The sequence below is a fragment of the Petaurus breviceps genome, unplaced genomic scaffold (assembly GCF_028583685.1).
Source record: "Petaurus breviceps papuanus isolate PSGF00001 unplaced genomic scaffold, PetGlider_PUasm1.0 38, whole genome shotgun sequence".
Classification (NCBI taxonomy): Eukaryota; Metazoa; Chordata; class Mammalia; order Diprotodontia; family Petauridae; genus Petaurus; species Petaurus breviceps.
Window position 1 is genome coordinate 81,854,842 of NW_027186304.1, and position 19,991 is coordinate 81,874,832.

At 37.6% G+C, this 19,991-nt stretch overlaps 1 protein-coding gene across 1 annotated transcript in view; it reads right to left on the minus strand.

Annotated features, from left to right (window-relative positions):
• NCOA2 (nuclear receptor coactivator 2) overlaps nucleotides 1–19,991 on the minus strand; it is a 450,248-nt gene that overhangs the window by 362,091 nt on the left and 68,166 nt on the right. The window contains exon 2 of the mRNA XM_069100096.1: nucleotides 6,539–6,673. The gene's annotated coding sequence lies outside the window, so the exon portion shown is untranslated. The remainder of the gene's footprint in view (nucleotides 1–6,538; nucleotides 6,674–19,991) is intronic.

Below are 19,991 nucleotides of genomic sequence, written 5' to 3' on the forward strand. Positions count from 1 at the left end.
CTTAAAACTTAAGTCTTCTGCCTCCAATTTGATTAACAGTATATAACTCAAGCTTTAGTTTTGACAAAGAAATTATTGTCCATTATATTTTTCTGTGGTATTAGTTCTAGTCCTTTCTTTTATTCTGTTTTCTATAACTGTGCTATGAGATTATTCAATTAAGCTTTATACTAAAATATCTCAAAATGTATTATTCTAGCCCACCAAAGCTAGTTACACATATAGCATTTACTTAATTGAATCTCACTCATTTGTCTTGGTCTATATTTAACTCTCCATTATGCAATTCTATTTATTTGATTTATTTCATTTGGCTTAGGTGTTTTATAAGTTGTCATAGTTGAGAAAATTTTAAGAGATTAAATTGGCATGACTGGGGAGCTGCACATGGAGAAGTCAATTTTCATTGAGGTTACATTTTAAAAATAATTACATTGACTTTGGACAGGACTATGCTGTAGTATTGAATAAAGCAGCTTTGAGGATCCAAGATTATGAGTTTCTTCTCTACCCTTGTCATTTATTAATGGTCAAATCATTTAGACTTTGGTAAAATTATTTAAGCTATATCTACATGACATTAAACATCTGTAAGGAAAATGAAAATTTCAATCTACTAGGCTTCTGTTTCAAAATCTACTAATGATCAGACAGGTATTTCAATATTTCAGTATGTATGATTTTATCGATATGAGTATTCCCTACATAGGAGCAGACCATAATTTATTCAAGCCTGGTCCTGTGTGAATCTTGTCCACATTGTTCCACAAACCTTCCCAGAGGATCCAACATATTAGAGCCCTTGACATTTAACATTTTGTAGGTACCAGTGCATCACTAAGGTTGTATATCAATTATTACTCGATTTCATTTCATGTCCTGCCCACCTACTTTTCTAATTATACATTTCCTGGATGATTTTCCTCATGCCATTTTGTTTGCATGCAAATCTCTGTTGGTAATACAGCATGCAGTGGCTTTATTGTGCCCTCCATTCCTCTGTCCATTGTCTTCTGTATTTACCCATGATTGTGATTATTTGGAGTTTGTGGTATTTCATGATTTGCAGCTATTTACCATCAAAGGGAAATTGTCATCATTTCAAAAGATTGGGTTTTGGGTCTGAGAACAACTTTGTCATCATGAAAGAGCTGCAAGATGTCCCCTATGCCTGCTCTCTTCCTTCTATTCTGTTCTGAACCCAGCCTCATACAGAAAGAGTGGAAAGAGAAGTAGATTTGGCATCCAATGACCTGGGGTTTAATCCTGGTGGTGCCACATACATCCTGTGTGACCTTGGACAAGTCATTTAATCTCTCTGATCCTCATTGTCCTTATCTATGAAATGAAAGGGCTTAACTAGGTAACTTTTCAAATCCATTTCAGTGCTAAACATGTGATCTTAAAGTCATAAAGAAATGGTCACCAAATTTTTTCATATTAAAATTATGGATGTATTGCTTAAATAATATTCCTTTTGCAAAGCCTTTTAGAAGAATGCTATCTTTTCATTAAATGGTTAACATCAGCCTGCAATTTTTTTTTGTTATTTTTTTTGGAGGGGGGAAGGTAGGGCAATTGGGGTTAAGTGACTTGCCCAAGGTCCCATGGCTAGTAAGTGTTAAGTGTCTGAGCTGTATTTGAACTCAGGTCCTCTTGATTCCAGGGCTGGTGCTCTATTCACTGTGCCACCTAGCCACCCCCAGCATGTAATTTTTACCTAGAAATTTTGCCTTCTATTTAAGCATGATCTTCTCTGCCTCAGTTTGCTCATCTATAAAATGGATAGAACAAGATTTTGCAAGAATTTGTACTTAAGTACTCTAAGATTCTCAGATTATATGAATGCAGAATACTGTTTTTATAGAAAGCCCAAGTTTGTTTCCATTTTATTCTTTTTTTTTTTTGCTTTTTTTTTTGCAGGGGGAAAGGTAGGGCAGTTGGGGTTAAGTGACTTGCCTAAGGTCACACAGCTAGTAAGTGTTAAATGTCTGAGGCTGGATTTGAACTCAGGTCCTCCTGATTCCAAGGCCGGTGCTCTATTCACTGAGCCACCTAGCTGCCCCACACTTTATTCTTTTTTTTTAATTAAAATTCTTTTCCTTTTTTTTCCAATTTATTTATTTATTTTTAGTTTTTAGCATTCATTTCCACAAGATTTTGAGTTACAAATTTTCTCCCTGTCTTTTCCCTACCCCCACCTCAAGATAGAAAGCATACTGAATACCTCTTCCCCCAATCTGTTTTCTCTTATATCCTCCCCCATCCCTCCCCAACTTTCTAGTAGGGCAAGATGGATTTCTATACCCCAGTGCCTATATATCTTATTTCCCAGTTGCATGTAAAAAACAATTTTTTTCACATTTGTTTTTGAAACTCTGATTTTCTGAGTCTTTCTCTTCTTCCCTCCTCACCCACCCCCACTGGAAAGACAAGCAATTCAATATACCTCGTACATGTATCATTACACAAAACATTTCCATAGTAGTTATATTGTGAAAGACTAAGTATATTTTCCTCCATCCTATCCCGCCCCCCCACTTATTCTATTTTCTACTTTGACCCTGTCCCTTTTCAAAAGTGTGTGCTTCTAACTACCTTCTCCCCCAATCTGCCCTCTCTTCTATCATCCCCCCTCTTATCCTCTACCCCCCTCCCACTTTCCTGTAGGGTAAGATACCCACTGAGTGTGTATGTTATTCCCTCCTTAACCCAAATTCAGTGAGAGCAAGGTTGACCCATTCCCTTTCACCTTCCTGCTCTTTCCCTCCATTGTAAGTTTTCTCTTGCCTCTTTTATATGAGATAATTTACCCTATTCTATTTCTCCCTTTCTCCTTCTCCCAGTATATTCCTCTCTGTTCTCTTAATTTCATTTTTTTAGATATCATCCCTTCATATTCAACTGATCCTGTGTCCTCTGTCTATGTATATATGTGTACATACGTATACACACACTCACATATGTATTCATATACACATACATATATATGTATACATATATATTCCCTTCAACTATCCTCATACTAATGAGTTACAATTATCATTTTTCCAAGTAGGAATTTAAATAGTTCAACTTTGATAAGTTCCTTATGATTTCTTTTTCCTGTTTACCTGCTCATACTTCTCTTTCTTCTTGTATTTGAAAGTCAAATTTTCTGTTCAACTCTGGTTTTTTTATCAAGAATACTTGAAAGTCCTCTATTTCATTGAATGACCATAAATTCCCCTGAAGCATTATACTCAATTGTGCTGGGTAGGTCATTCTTGGTTTTAATCCCAGCTCCTTTGACCTCTGAAGTATTATATTCCAAGCCCTTTGATCCCTTAATGTAGAAGCTGCTAGGTTCCACTTTATTCTTAAGGATATTTTTCTATAGCTTACAATTTACCTCATGTATAAATTATGTTTTTTATATCAGGCTTATGATACACTAGTTTTTTCCTGTCCTCTCACATACTGTTCTGTTTAAAAATAATCACTTCTGGGGAAGCCAGGTGGCTCAGTGAGTAAGAGCACCGGCCCCAGTGTCGGGATGACCTGGGGATCGAATCCGGGCTCAGATACTTAGCACCACACCCAGAAATAACTGGCTGTGTAACCTTGAGCAAGTTACTTAACCCCAATTGCTTTAAAAAAAAACCCATAAAAATAATCTCTTCCTCTTATACTACTTATGTACTTTCATGTTTAAATGTCTATCTATTGGTTAGTTTTTAAAAAGTGGATGTTGTAGTGTACCATTTATGTCTAAATTCAGTCAATAAGCATTTATTAAATGCCTACTATATGCCAGGCACTTGTTAGAACGTTGGATGGAATCTATGTCCCTGAATATTTTTAGCTCCTTAAGATACAATTAGATTTTAAAATTTATTTTTATATAATCAATGTCTATAATTTTACAATTATAGCTATGTATGGAAAGAACACTATATGGAGAGTCAAGAAGCCTGGATTTCAGTCTTTAACCAGTTTAATGTATGTTTTTTAAAGAAATTACTTGTTTTATACCAAGATCCCCTTTAAAGCCAATATTCCAAAAGTCTATGATTCAGTCACAGAGTAGCACTGTCGAAATGCTGCAAAAGTTAACCTTACCAAATTTTTTTCAAAGCTTTAATAGTTACCTCCATTGTGTTCCATTAAAATGCAAATTCTGACAGTTCATAACCAAAGAATTAAGAGGATCAAAGAAGACAAAAAAGAACATTTTGATTACATAAAATTGAAAAGTTTTCACAAACAAAATCAATGTAGCTAAAATTAAAAAGAAAGCAGGTAACTGGGGAAAAATTTTGAAATGAGTTTCTTTGATCAAGATCTCACCAAATATGTAAGGCATTCAAATTTATGAGAATTTACAAATTTATAAATTTACAAGAACAAGAGTCACTCCTCAAATGATTAAGCAGCAAAAAAATATGAAGTTCCCAAGGGAAGAAATCAAACTATCAATAATCATTTGAAAAAAAATGCTCTGCATCACTAGTCATTAGAGAAATGTAAATTAAAGAGACTCTGAAGTTCTATTTAATACCCATCACATTGGAAAAGTTGACAAAAAAGCAAAATTACAAATGTTGGAAGGCTTTGGGGAAACAGGAACCTTACTACACAGTAGTCAATCCTGGAATGCAGTTTGGAACTATGCCTCAGAAGTCACAAAGTGTGCATATTATTTTATCTAGTGATACCATTACTAAACCAATACCCAAAGAGATAAAAGAAAAGGACTCATATGTAAAAAATTTATAGCAGCTCTTTTTATGGTAACAAGTAATTAGAAACTAGAGGGTACTTATCAATTGGGGAATGACTGAACAAATTATGGTATATGAATGTAAAGGATTCACATTGTACTATTTTAAAAGTACTATACTATGTTGCAGTATTTTTAAAAATGAAAGGGATAGTTTTAGAGAAAGCTAGAAAGACTCATGTGAATTGGTACAAAGTGAAAGGAGCAGAACCAGGAAGATAATTCATACAATAATGATAACATTGTAAAGACAAAGAATGTCAAAATACTTAAAAACTCTGACTGATTCAGTGACCAATCAGGATCCCAGAGGACAAAGGCGAAGCATATCACTCTCCTTCTGACAGAAGATGCAGAATAATATAGATTTTTTGACAAGGCTAATGTGAGAATTTGTTTTGCTTGACTACACATATTTGTTATAAGGTTTTTGTTTTTTTCTTTTTTAACTGGAGGGAAGTTGGGAAAGAGAGAAAACAGAATTTGTTAAATCAAAAAAAAAATTAAATGTTAAACAACTGAAATAAAATGAAACTACCTCCACTCTAAAGACCTTTTCCTATCTGGCTGAACTTTATATTTCTTCTCTGACTTTTATCTGTCTTCCTTATCTTTGACACTCTGTTATCTGATTTTCTGTTTTCCCAACCTTCACAAAGCCTCTTGGCAGAATAGAAGTATGATAACCTATACATAGTAATAATGATAGTAGCTAAAATTTGCATAGTCTTTAAGAATCACAAAGTACTTTTCATACATTCCTATTTGATCCTCTACCACTCTGTGGGGTTGATGGTTTTGTCCCCATTTGAGGTGGTTGGTGCTGAATTCAGTGAGGTAATATGACTTGCATAGGGTCACATCAGCTATGATAATATCAAAGGCAGGTTTTAATCCAAATCTCCCGACTCAGAGACCAGAACTCTACTCACTTTGCCACACCACAAAGGTCCTCAAGATAACTTGGGAGGTTTTTTGTTTTGGGGTTGTTTTTTTTGTAAGTTAGTCATGGTTGTATTTGCAGTTGTAGATAACTAGCTGCTTGGAATATCCCACTTACTCAACCTCCAAGTAAAGTCACTTGATTGTACTTGTACTTAGCCCCACGGAAGTGCAAATCTAAATTGTAGCAAGCCAAGGAGGAAAATAAATCACCCAGACTGAAATTTCAAGTTAAGGAATTCTAGAAAAACATGGTCCTTTGAAAAGAGAACTATTTAGTTTTATGGAAATTATATGTCACTTGAGGGTTCAGGGCCCCAAATTCTGGAGTTACAGGGATCAGGTTCAATCTTGGGGGACCACCCCCAAAATCATTATCTTTGCCTCATTTTATCTCCACCCCTCTGGGAACCTCAGAATATAATTCTTACTTAGGTCTCCACAAATTTGAGTAAAAGAACATCAGTGCCCATGCCAGTGCTCAAAGTAATGGATACAGGGCAGCTTTTTTTCATCCCACAAAAGCAAACTCATAACAATCAGAGACTCCCACTTTCTACCCCAAAGACCCATACAGGTCTCATTTTAAAGTACTTCCCTAAGGTTTGGAACTCCCTCAGAAGGGAAACATACTTGGGAGTTGCTAGAGGGGCCAGCCCTCACATCTCTTTATATCCCAGTTCCCTCCCTGCTGCCCTCACCACCCCCTAACTATACAGGTCTCTCACTTTATAATACTTCTTAAGGGTTTGACTCTTTTCAGAAAGAAACGAGCTCGGGGTTTCTAGAGGGGCAGCCCATTCCCATCAGAATTACATTATCAGAATAACTCACAGTAGTAGCAGAAGAGGAAGGCGAGGTCGTGCTCCTGGACATCATGACCCATTTCCTTGTTCCTCCAGTACTTGGTCCTACGTCCAGGAATTCAACGTTCCTCCAGAAAACTGGTGTTCAGGAACTTTCACTGTTCTTTTAGAATTAAATTAAATTAAAAAATCAATTATTAAGTGCCCACTTTGGGTTAGGTGCTGTGCTAGGTAGGCTCTTGGGATGCAAACACAGGGACTCCCATCTCTGTCAGAACTCAATAGTTCCCTTCTCATTGCTGCCATCTCTGGAGCTGAGATAAGAGGTGGCATTCCATTTGGAGGCTATGTGGAAGGATTAACTTGGTCTCCCAGGTACCCAGATCTCCTCTCAAGTCTCTGGTTTCTTCTCTGTTGTATAGCTCTGCCTACTCTCTTTTATAGACCCAGTACAAAAGAATACCTACCTCCAATGCCCAGGAGTAATGCTGAATCGTTCCCTATTAGAGGTAAAGGAAGAGTCTTTAGCTCACAATCTAAGTTCCAAACAAGGACCTCAGCCCTCTAAAGCCCAGGCGTTGAGCAGATTTTCCTGATCAACCCTCTGCTCATACTACAGGATCAGGAGGAAAACATAACCTCTTATGAAAATGTTTCTCAAGGTTCTGATAGGCTAAGATCAAACTTGTTACTAATTCTGATTCTTTTTTTTTTTTTTTGACTTATCAAAAAAACAGAAACATTTCTTCTGTGACCAAATTGATGTACTCGTTGTTCTTGGAACAGGCTCTGTGCATTCCTGCCTTGATACTTTTTGCATACACTATCCTGGCTGCCCTCTTGTCCTCCCCGTTCCTGTCCAATTGTCTCACTCCTACCTCAACATCCCACCTGTCTCACCCCACACTGCTCACAGCCTCCTACAGAAGCACCTAGTGCGGGTTCCATGCCTTTGACGTTCATCAACCTGATGTTAGTTTCATCACTTTATGTGTGTGCCCTATCTCTCTTGCCTGATAACATAAATTTTCTAGATAGTAAGGCTTTTATCATGCAGCATCTGAACATATGCAATGGTCATGTCAATTAATTGGTGGACTTAATATGCATCTCAGGTTGTATTTTACCCAAAGTGATTTATATATACTAAATGTGGTGGATAGATTTGGGAGTTATATTGTATATAATAGTGTTACAGACTCCTTAAGGACAGGGGTTCATCTTTCGTTCCTCATGGTATCCCCAATACCTAGCAATAACTGCTCAATAAATATTTGTTGATGAGGATGATGATAGAACAAGGATAGGGAACCTAGAATCTCTTCCTTAATTAACTCTGAAGACCCTAAGAGCTTTCCATTCATCCTCAGTTTACTAGTCTGTAAAATGGGGAAAATGAAACTATAGGACCTACTGCACAGGGTCAATGCAAGCAGCAAATCTGCAATCATGTGCTTTGTGAATCTTAAAACACTACATACATAGCAGTATTCATCAGCATCATATACTGTATCATATTTAGTAAATTACCTTTGCATAAATCTGTTATTTATCTCCCTAATTAAATTATAAACTCTTTGAGAACAGAAAGTACTTTAGGATTATAGGATCATAGACTTAAAGCTAAGAAGGGACTTTTAGAGACTATATAGTCCAAAACCCTCATTTCATGGATATGAAAAACTGAAGTCTAGAAGTGCAATTGCCCAAGGCCATCCATGAAGTGGTAGTTCTTAGACTCAAACCCAAGTACTCTGACTTCTGGGGCAGCTAGGTGGCACAGTGAATAGAGCCCATTCTAGAGTCAGAAAAACTCCTTCCTGAGTTCAAATCCAGCCTCAAACACTTACTAACTGTGTGACCCTGGGCAAATTATTTACCCTCAGTTGCTCATCTGTAAAATGAGCTGGAGAAGGAAATGGCAAACCACTCAGGTATCTTTGACAAGAAAACACTACATAGGGTCATGAAGGGTCAGACACGACTGGAAAAAGGATTGAACAACAACTCTGACTTCAAATTCTCTGTTCATCTATTGAAACATAGCTGTACTGCCTCTAAAACACAGAATCAGTCTTGGTGATGGGGTATAGGCTCTGGGAAGCCCCTTGAACTCTGATTGAATCTTCCAACTAGAGAGGCATTTGCCTGAGGCCATAAGCCTTTCATTATTTCTAGACCCAAATCTCTTACTCTTACTAGCCTAGCTCCCCATTATCCAGCTACTTCCCACCCTTGATCCTTTCAAAATATCTATACCCAAATCTGTTACCCTAACACTAGCCTAGCCCTCCACTGTCTGATATCTCCAGGTAGCCTTCAGCTATATCCCACCCTTAATCTCATTACTGGAGTCTGACCTCATTTGACTCCTCCTCAAGCCCCTCCCCAAACCTCTCCTCTAGACCACCCCTAAATCCTTCCACAATCTTTCTGTATATAAGATGCATTTTGTCTCCATGAAGGTGCAGAGAATTCAATCTAGCAGACTCACTCACTCTGTGTCAGATTATTCTGTCCAGTTTTTCAATACAAGATTCACACATACTTAGACTCCTTAAGAGTCTACCCATTAGGGCTAATCTCTAATAAACTTTGTTTTTCTTTGGCTGAGAGAAGACTTGAGTCGAATTCATTCAGCAGGACCTGCAGGACCTGGCGTGTTGGTATTTTGGGGTCTCAAGCGCCCCTAATCTAAACTTTAAACCTCAATATTGGTGCTAGGAAAAACTGATCTTTGTATTCCTTTGCCCCTCTAACATATTAGTCTGAAAGAACCAGTATTTGCTTGTCCTCTGTCAGATCTGTGAAGATTTGTGGAAAACAGGAGAGGTGCTACAAGACAGAAAATGGGTGCAAGTCCCAAGGGAAGGGGGAAAAGGGAAAGAAGAGAATAAGCATTTATTAAATGCCCACGATATGCCTGGAACTCTGCTAAACATTTTACAAATATTACTTCATATGATAGTATAAAGGCAATGGAGTCTTCAAAATGCAGACTGACAAACTTGCCTTTGGTTCCCAGAAAAATGTATTATTAAAGACAAAGTTTGTGAGCATTTGAAAAAGGAAATGGTGATCACTAAAGACCAATATAGTTTCATCAAGAAGAGGTCATCAGGTGACTAGGTGGTGCAGTGAATAGAACACAGCCCTGGAGTCAGGAGGACCTGAGTTCAAATCCAGCCTCAGACATTTAACACTTGCTAGCGTGACCTTGGGCAAGTCACTTAACCCCAATTGCCCTGCCTTCCCCCCTGCAAAAAAAAAAAAAATAGAGGGAGATTTCATCTCAGAATGACCTCATGTGTTTTTTGTCAGGGTTATCAGACTGATAACTTAGGGAGATGCCGTAAACACATATAGTGCTCCCTCCCCCCCAGGTGTCTTTTATCTCTCTGAGGAAGTGTTAAGCCTGTGACAGGATTAACTTCTGGTCTCCAGGTTAACAAGATTAACATCATTGAAGCCTTAGTTCTGGCATTTAGGACACTTTTTTTTTTTTTTTTTGACAAGGTGTGAACTTGCTTTGCCCTGGGTATAAAGGAATTAGCTTCACCTTAATGAAGAAGTTCATGAGTATTTACCACCCTGTTAACACCTCATTGTTGAGCCACATCCTTGGACTTGGCTTTTAAAAGGGGCATGGAAAGAACTTGAGGTAGTCATACATAAACACAGAAACCTCCAGGTCCCTGTGTGGCCTTGTGGCCTTCCCTGAGGGAACTATTTGAGTCAGAAAGTTGTTTACATCAAGTTACCATATGGCCCTAAGGGAGAAGAAGATGCCTGAAAATGGCTGAGGATGACAAGAGAAAAGAAGAAAAGGGGTCAATTTTCTAGTAAATTCCAGTTCTTTTCAAGAATGTTGCTGTTCAGTCTGTCTGATTTTTTTGTGACCTCATTTGGGATTTTCTTGGCAAAGATACTGTAGTAGTAGTTTGCCATTTCCTTCTCCAGCTCATTTTATAGCTGAGGAAACTGAGGCAAACAGGATTAAGTGACTTGCCCAGGGTCACACAGCTAGCAAGTGTCTAAGGTCATATTTGAACTCAGGTCTTCCTGACTCCAGGCTGGGTGCTCTATCCACTATACCCTATAGCTGCCCCTTTTCAATAATGGCAGGCTTTGGCCCTAAGGGGATGTGATGAATATGAAAGATTATGGGTTCCTAGAGAGGTGGACCTCATTGAAAGAAGACGGGGTTCCTGCTTGACTTCCTAAGAAATTACAAGTTTGCTTGTTTTGTTTTGTTTTTTCATTGCAGGGAACTCCAGTCCTTTTATTTATGCAATAAACTTTTATTAAGTGCCTGTTATGAGCAAGACACCAAGGATACAAAAATGGGCAAAAGAAAGTCCTTGCCTTCTAAGAGTTTACAATCTAGGAGACAATCTAGGAGTTCGGAGGGTTGTATATATCCCTGAGAAAGCTGGGAAGGAGAGTTGCTTTGACCGTTCATGGGCCTGTGAATCCTTTTTGTTTTGAATTTTGGTCAGGTTAAATAAAGCCTACCCTGCATTTAATGAATTGTTAGCCTGACTACTTGCATAGGAGCTGAAGGTACTTTTTTCATGGAGTTCTAGAGGTAAGCTAAGTTCTGATGTTTCCAGGGGAAATTCTGGGTGGAGATATGAGTTAAAGAGAACAATTTGCAAGAAGTTCCCTAGATTATAAATCCAGAGCTTTTGGTTTATTTCACTATCTTGCATTTTAATGAAGTATTTGACAAAGTCTTGCTATCCTTGTGGACAAGATGAAAAGGTTGGATCATAGTACAATTTGGTAGGTTTTGAATGAATTCTTCACTTGACCCAAAGATTAGTCATTAGTAAATCAATAAAACTTAAAAGGAGGTCTCTAGTTGGAGACCTCAGAAATCTGACCTTGACCCTGTGTTGTGCCACATTTGTAGCAGTGAAATATATGAAGGTGAAAATGGCATGCCTAACAAATTTGCTGATAATATGAAGCTAGGTAAGGACAGCTAACCCAGTAAATGACAAAACCAGGATCCAAAAAGATTTGGACAAACTAGCATGATGAATTAAACCTAAAAAGATAAAATTTAAAAAAATGAAAAGGTCCTACTTGAGAAATAAGAAACAAAACAAGTTTAGGATGAGGAAATCCCTAATTCAGGTGAAAAAAAAAGCTGGAATTTTTTGTGGATTGAAAACTTGATATTAGTCAACAGCCTGACATGGGAGTAAAAAAAAAAAAGTGATTTTAGGCTGCATTAGCAGAGGGATAATATCCAAAGCTATTGATAAATTGAAAAAGAAGAGGGTGACCAGGAAGGCAAAGGAACTAGCAAACATTCATGGGAGAGATTGTGCAAGTGTAATGGGAATGTAAATTTTTAAGATCTTCCCTGCCCCTAGGCTAAAGTGCACCTGGAGCCTGGGGTGGGAGGCTTGTTTTTCAGTAGATACTTTTTGATTGGCCAGTGGGTTAATAAGGTTGTTACATTCTCTGAGCCAGGAGAAGGCTATATAAACCCTGATTTGAGGCTTTGTTTGGGGGCTCACTTTGAGAAGTGTTCTGTGATTTGATCAGAGGAGACTCTGGGAAGCTGTTGTTGAGAGCCCCCTGGCTTTGAAAAACCCATTGTTGGTGCCCCCATCTCTGGAAACTGTGATTTGGTATGGATGTAATGGTTGGAAAGCTGGGAGATCTGTCTGTTGAAAGGTTCTTGTAACTTATGCTTGTAACCTCTGTATACTCTGAAATTCGGGGTGCTGATCTTTTTCCCCTGAACTAGGTAAACGATATATGTTTGACTGATTAAACTTGTTAACCCATTTTGAGTTGCTTTCCTTTAGCAAAGCAGATCTAAGATCCTTTGTTGGCAGCCACCCTGGGGATGCTGGGGTGCTTGCTGCTACAGCAAGGTAGTAGAGATGCAAACATAAAAATTAAATAATTTATATTGCCTTGATTCACAGGAGTTTACATTCTGCTAGTGCAAAACAACATGTATGTACATAGATAACAAATGCAATACAAATGTGAATAATTGGAACACTAACAACTGTGAACTCTTGTCAATTACATACAATAAAGAATTGAAGGAACAGTGGATGTTTTTTATGGAGGAGAAAAGATCTGTAGTGGAGGTGGGATAATATCTATTAACTAGTATTTGAAGAGTTGTCACATGAAAGAAGGACTAGATTTGCTCTGCCTGTAAGCAAATTGCAAAGTTAGATTTCTACTCTATGTGAACAAATGCCTGCTCGTCTCACAATGAAACAGGTTGCCTTCAAGGACCATCAGGATTGAAACTGATAGGGCACATAATTGAGAAGATTCCTGTTGGACATAGGCATCAGGATGACCTCTGAGGTCCTTTTCAACTCTGAGTTGCTATGATTTTTCAAAAGTAATTGTTTCAGGAGCAGCTAAGTGATGTAGTGAATAGAGCACCCACCCTGGAGACAGGAGAACCTGAGTTCAAATCCAGCCTCAGACACTTAACCCTTACTAGCTGTGTGACTTTGGGCAAGTCACTTAACCCCAATTGCCCTGCTTTCCCCCCTCCAAAAAAAAAAGTAATTGTTTCATTGGTGAAATCTGGTTGGACACTTAGGTCATCCTTAGGCTCATAGAACTGAGAGATGAAAACTCCCTTAGAGATCATCCAATCCAATCCAAAATCCCTAACCCCATTTTACAGATATGGAAACTGAAGCCCAGAGAGGGTCTGAGTTACTTGTCCCATAGGCAGTTAATAAGAGCCAGGATTTGAATCTGGGTCTTTTAACCCCAAATCCTGTGCTCTTTCCTCTTTACCAGGATGCCTCTGAGTTGAGTGGAATGGAATATATTATGTTATTATTAGTATGCTGGCAAGTGCTACATTTTATTATATAGAAACAGCAATTGTCATCCCCTCAGAAAGGAGTTTATGAGTATTGCCTCTCTGAATGGTTGTTACATGAGGATTAGATAAATTCTGCCATCCAGATCTCTGAAAATGATACTCTATGAATGCAAGTTATTGGTCTTGTTACAGCTCTTGCAGCATGAGTTTCTTTCACCCCAAATTACACTGAATGTGTGTAACATAAACTTGTTCATATATATTTAAATTTAGAGCACTCAGTATTTTACTCATTTCCATATAAGCGTCCACTAGTTCTGTTAACAACTTCAGCAAATGTTTCCTCGAGAATCTAAAAGATTTGTGTCAGACGTTGAATGTTGTATTATGGGTTCTCTATATAAATACTGCTTAAAATTAGATGGCAAAGTCTTTCAATTTACATCCTGCCAACTGTTTTACCACACTTCTTCCCCCCCCCCCCTTGCCTGTTTGCCTGCCATGTTATCCTCTATAATGAGTGAGTTACAGTAATTGTAGCTGGAAAATTCATCATGCAAGGGGGAAAAAAAAGCTCAAAACCTGCCTTATTTTTACATCAGTAAAGTGCCTGTCATTTTTTGGCTGGCTTACAGTTTTGGAGTCAAGTCAGAGAGCCAGCAGAGTAAATGCCACGTGGGGAGGGGCTGGGGTGAAGCATAAATTAGCTGTATTTCATTTTCCCTTAATAAAGAATTTCAGTTTTTTCCACAGTTAACTGTATAATCAATTTGCTCCCCTGCTGGTTTGCTAACTTGCTGTTGGCTTGACTTCAATAATATCGAGCCTGTAACGAGAGAAATGGGAGGACTGGATCTCACTGAAGAGAAATAAGGGACTGGGATGGAGCACACAAGTTTCGACTCTGGGAATTTTGTTGGGCCTTTTTATCATTAAAGAGCCAGAATGTGTCGCCCCCAAGAACTTTGCTAGCGGCCCCACTTTTTCTCATAAAAGCCAGTGTACTCCCTGAGCTTCCTTAATCGGATTTCACTGATTGGATGACGCTAAATATTTAAATCCTTCTCCTCCATCTTCTGCAGCCTTGGGCTTACCAGCCCTTGAATTCCCCCGAAGTTTTATCAGTCAACTCTGCAAAGAATGTACAGTGATCAAAAACGTGTTTCAAATAAGGTTGCTTTTGCATGAGTGATGTAACAAGTTTGTATCAAGTGCTGCTGAAAATCAGTACTTTCATTGTAAAATTATCCTACTGAAAGGTTTGGAGAGAACACAGAAAAAAAAATATATTCTACCCTAACTGCTGATTTTGCTCTTCCTGTCCTTCCCATGAAGAGAAATTATACCCTATACGATGGGTTTGCTCACTAACTTACTTGTAACTCCACATTTTTTCTAGCCCTTTGGATATATGAGACACAAGTTAAACATACAAGATAAACAAAGATTATCTTTAGTCACAAGATTACCAGACAAAAAGATCTTCTGAGCAAAAAAACCCTTTTCTTCAAGTTTATTTTTGCCCCTCACTCCAAAGGGTCTTCTTCAGGTTTACAATTTAGTGCAATTGTGAATGAGTGCAACTGTGCATCAGAATTAAATACAGACAATACAGCCCTGTAGTAGCTTTGGCATTGAGCAGTCAAAATTTGATTTTCTCCATAGAGTTTTATTGTTAGCTTAACCCATTAAGAGCTTTACAGAGGTTTCTAGAAGAGCATAGAGCTCTTCTGACTGCTTGACCTAGAAAATAAGCAAAGGATATCTACCTCACCCTGATGATCATTTATTTCTATAAGGTTTCTTTAGCCCATTTCCTCCTCATATAATTTTTTTCTCTATAGTTTCTACCTAATATCTATCATTCCTAAATCCTTGATTATCATCACATTAAGGTTTTTTTCCCCTTCTAAATCCATGGAAAATCTCATAGTTTCTTTCTCCTTGTCCTTCCCCAGAGATTCTTCAGGAAATATTCTAATTAACTTAGCTATTTTCCTACCTAGCTTAGTTTTTTTCCATCTGTAGGGATAGTTCATTTAAATTAGTCTCCTAAAAGGAAAGGTTTTTTTCCCTTCGTGACATGTTTCAGAGGGTAAATGAAACAAAATTGGGTAGGGGGGGAAGTACAGTATCCTCTTCTATAACCCTGACATTTTTGAAGTTTGATACATATGCTGAAATACATAGAAAAATTCTGCAAACCATTCATTATGAAAGCAACATTAAAAGGTTAGTGAACTCAAATTCAAGACAATTCCCAGTGTTGCTTCTAAAAGACAGATAATGAAGCAAGTCCCTGTCTCTTTGGTGGAAAGGTGGGGGGCTATGGATCCTGAATGTTGCAAATGCTGTCAGAGCTGTTGCTGTTTTGGTTGGTTTTGCTTAGCTGTTTTTCTTTCTAACAAGGAAAGAGCTGTATGGGGATGAGGAGATATTTGGGAAATGTCTGTGATATAAAAAAAAGGGGATCAATAAAATAATTTTAAAATATTCCCTACTGTGTGGTTCACTGGAGAAATCATTGGAACCTTATCTACAGGGCAGAGTGTTCTGGGGTTTGGTTTGGGGTTGTTGGTTTTTTTTCAGTCAATCAGTTCAATTTAATTCCAAAGTCATTTAACAAGTACCTATATATGTAAGGAATTGGAGATACACAAGCAAATGAAACCTCATATTCTCCTTGTGGAGATACAGTGTGTATGCACATGTGTGCACGGGGCACACACACACACACACACACACACACACACACACACACACCTAAATGTAAGGAAAATGAAGGAGGAGAAAAATACCAAAAAGTGGGAGGATCAGAGAAGGATTCAGAGAGGAGTTGAAAGATGTTTTTCCTTTTATCTTATTATATCATACACATGTCATAACCTTTTACGTTAGACTGCAAGTTCTTGGAGGACAGAATCTGTGTTGTTTTTTTATACCCCGCTTAGCACAGTTCCTGGCATATAGTAGATGTTTAACAAATATTTGCTGAATTGGAGTCTTGATAAGTCTCTAGGCACCTGACCCAAATATTCATGATGGTATCCTACAATCAAACCATCATTCAATATGCATTTAGTAGTGTTTTGTTATTATTAGTATTATATATTTTTAATAATATATCATATATATATATATTACTAGTATTTTATTATTAGTGTTACAGACACTGAGTTGTGTTGGGACTTGAATGTAAAGTTGAGACAATCTTGGCCCTTGGCATTCAAGGAGTTACATTTTACTAGCAAGGTGCAACATGAATAGGGAGATAATGATCAGAGAAAGGAGTTTATTTAGTACTAGTTACTGTTATTGGAGTCATAGGGAAGCAGATTATCATATACTTTCTAGTAGCAATGATAGCATTAATTTGCTTTGATTGCTACAACTTATTCTCTCTCTCTCTCCCCCCTTCCCTTTGGCTCTGGAGAAAGGGGAAAAATAAGAGAGAGACAGAAACAGAGACAGAGAGAGAGAGAGACAGAGACAGAGAATTTTTACATATTTATCTCTCCCATTAGATTGTGAATTTTCTGAAATCAGGGATTGAGTTTTTCATTTTGTTTTGTTTTGTTTTTTCCCTTTCTTTGTATCCCCTGTATTTAGCATAGTGCCAAGAACATAGTAGGTGCTTGGTAAAAACTTGTTGACTAACCTATTAATATTTGTTCCCAAAGAATAAGAGTTGGAAGTGAGTGGGGATCAGAGGTATGATATGTAGGAGCTTTCAATACAGATGGTAATACCTCCTCATGGAGTAGGCACTGTATCCTGGTAGACTCATTCAATAAAAATTTTCCTTGATTTTGATGTTTTAGAGGGTGTGGCACAAAATGGTTGAGACATCAGACTTAGGAATCCAGAAGATGGCGGTTCTCATCCTACCTCAAACGCAGTGCCTGTATGACCATGGACAGACTACCTGACCTCTGGGTCTCAGAAAATTCTCATAGTTTAGATGATATAGATAGTTTATGTTCTACCAAGTTCTGACACTGACAAAATCACAGGTATTTGATGTATTGATGTATTAAGATTTTATATCTTCTGTCCCCTTTATTTATAGTCTTATCTTACACTACTAAGAGGAGCAGAATAGGCTAGAGACCTGAACCTAGAGATATCGGGGTTCTAATATCACCTCTGACACTTAGTGACTATATATTACTGCTCTGCTCACTTAATTTTTTGAACCTCAGTTTTCTTTTCTGTAAGATGGGCAAGAATGAAACATGTATTGCCTAGCACACAAAATTGTTGTGAAGAAAGTGTATTGTAAAACTTAAATAGTCAAAGAAATTTCAGCTGTTATTCTACAGTACATCAGTGAGGCAGCAATCTCGTTAATGAGTATTCCCTCCATTGATGTAGCCTATGACCCAACCATAGTTCCTTATCTTATGACTAGGAATAGAGGGCAACTGAAATCTTTCCCAAGTCTCATATTTTACAATTCTTTGACTGTGGTCCATATTCTCCCATATATCCTTTAGACAGGAGGCCTTCCTTCCATTTCTTTTTAAATTTCATGAGTTCCTATACAGTACTATCAATTTGTTATCCTTTGGCCCTGTCATATGACAGGCATAACTTCTTTTCCAATCATAGATTTCCAAGATGATATTTTCCCCAACACTCCTTGTAGAGTGGCCCATGTTGGGAATATGCTACATACTACCACCATTGCCTTTTGGGATACCTGAACCTTCAGAGATAGGGGTATTCCAAGATTTGTAAACATGTAGCACTACTTGAAAATATTATCCAAAGAATAGGTTTGGGCATTGGGAAGTAGTTTGAGTTCATTTATAGGTTTATAGGCTTAGAGAAAGAAGAGATCATAGAAGTCATCTAGTCCAACTCCATCATTTTAGGAAACTGAGGCTCATGGAGCTTGAGTTATCTAGGTTATAGGTGTCAGAGCTGGTATTTTAACCAGTTCCACTCACTCCAAATCAAGTACTTTTCTCAGTTCTATACCATCTTAAAAACCAGGGCATAATTTCCCAAATACCATTCAACTTTTTTTCTTCCTCTTATTTAGTTTTGGTCATAGATCATCATCCATCTTCAATGACTGTCCTAATTCATTGTATGAACTATCCAACTGCATGTGGGCCAAGAATATTATTCATTTGTTTGGACTGGGGGTTTTTCTATACAAACTCTTAGGTCCTCTTTTTTTTTTGAGGGGGAGGGCAGGGCAATTGGGGTTAAGTGACTTGCCCAAAGTCACAGGTTAGTAAGTCTTAAGTGTCTGAGGCCTAATTTGAACTCAGGTCCTCCTGACTCCAAGGTCAGTGCTCTATTCACTGTGCCACCTAGCCACCCCCTATGTCCTTTTCTTTTAAACAGTCATGCATCTCACTGAGAAAGACTGGTAATATTCTGTAACTTGATATAGACAACAAAATGTCATTTACAGAAAGGAATACCTAAATATCTCATGAGATTTCCAGAGGAGACGCTCTCTTTCATTTGGACCTGTTAAAGGACACATCCTCCATGTTAGGAGCAAACACCTTTGGTAGCTTCTCAATGTTTTATACCTTGCTTGATGTCAGTCATCAAAAGATCATAGAACAGAATTCTCTGTGAATGAATTTATCAAGGAATCTTGTATGATTTTAACACATACATCAGAGCCATCTTGTTGGAGGAGGGACTTTAGAGGTTACATTTTGCAGTATCACTTCAAATGCCTTTCTTTTTAATCAAACATTAATTAAACATTAGGATTTTGTTTTCTCTTCACTTTTCAGTCAGTCGTGCAACTTTAAAGATGTGTTCTGTTATAGAAAATCATTTGCAAAAGATTACCTGTTCCCTTCTCATCTTTTCATGGATACACATGAAAACTACTCTTATAAAGCATCTATAAAGATGAGAAAGTATGTCTATGGGTTAGTAGTTATTGATATTCCTTCACTTCCCTTTTTTTGGACAATCATATATCTATCATTTGTTTCTTTGCTTTTTAAAGCATTTTTCCTTCCCTGACGTATGTTATAAGGTGATCCTTCAACACATTTAAGATCATGTCATCTCCTGGACGAATTTCCTAGGTGGGAACTTGATCCAGCCAAGCCATTCTTCCTGACTCCACCTTTTCTACTTCTGTTTCTGATTTGTCATTATGGCACATCAGGCACTTTGGTGTCCAGATACACACGTGGTGTTTCTACTGTTACTGATTATTAAATTAATTCAGCAAATATGTATTTATTAAGTACCTACTATGTGTAGGGTGCTATGGTTTCAAAGATAGCAAAAATAGATTATTATACAAATAATGACATCTGTTCTATTTTCTATCTGTCTTCATTCTACCTTTTTCATGTATGAATGCTCTTGGGATGATGTGGCATTGTTTGGATTCATTCCAAGTTTTCTGAAGATTTGTTTTAGTTTTTTCATGTTTTATGAGGCAATTCTGTTCATAATCTTCCTCTCTAGTGCCTTCTTTTTAAAAGTTTGTATTTTAAACTGGTTTTACACTTGATGGCCAGGTTTCTCCACTTGGCAAGGAGACCAAGTGTCTGCTGGCTTAAGATGATTAAAAAAAACTTTTTACCTTTTTCTTTACTTTAACCTCCTCACTGATTGCTACTTTATAGTGATTAAAATTATTCAAGAAATGCTAAAGGTCAAG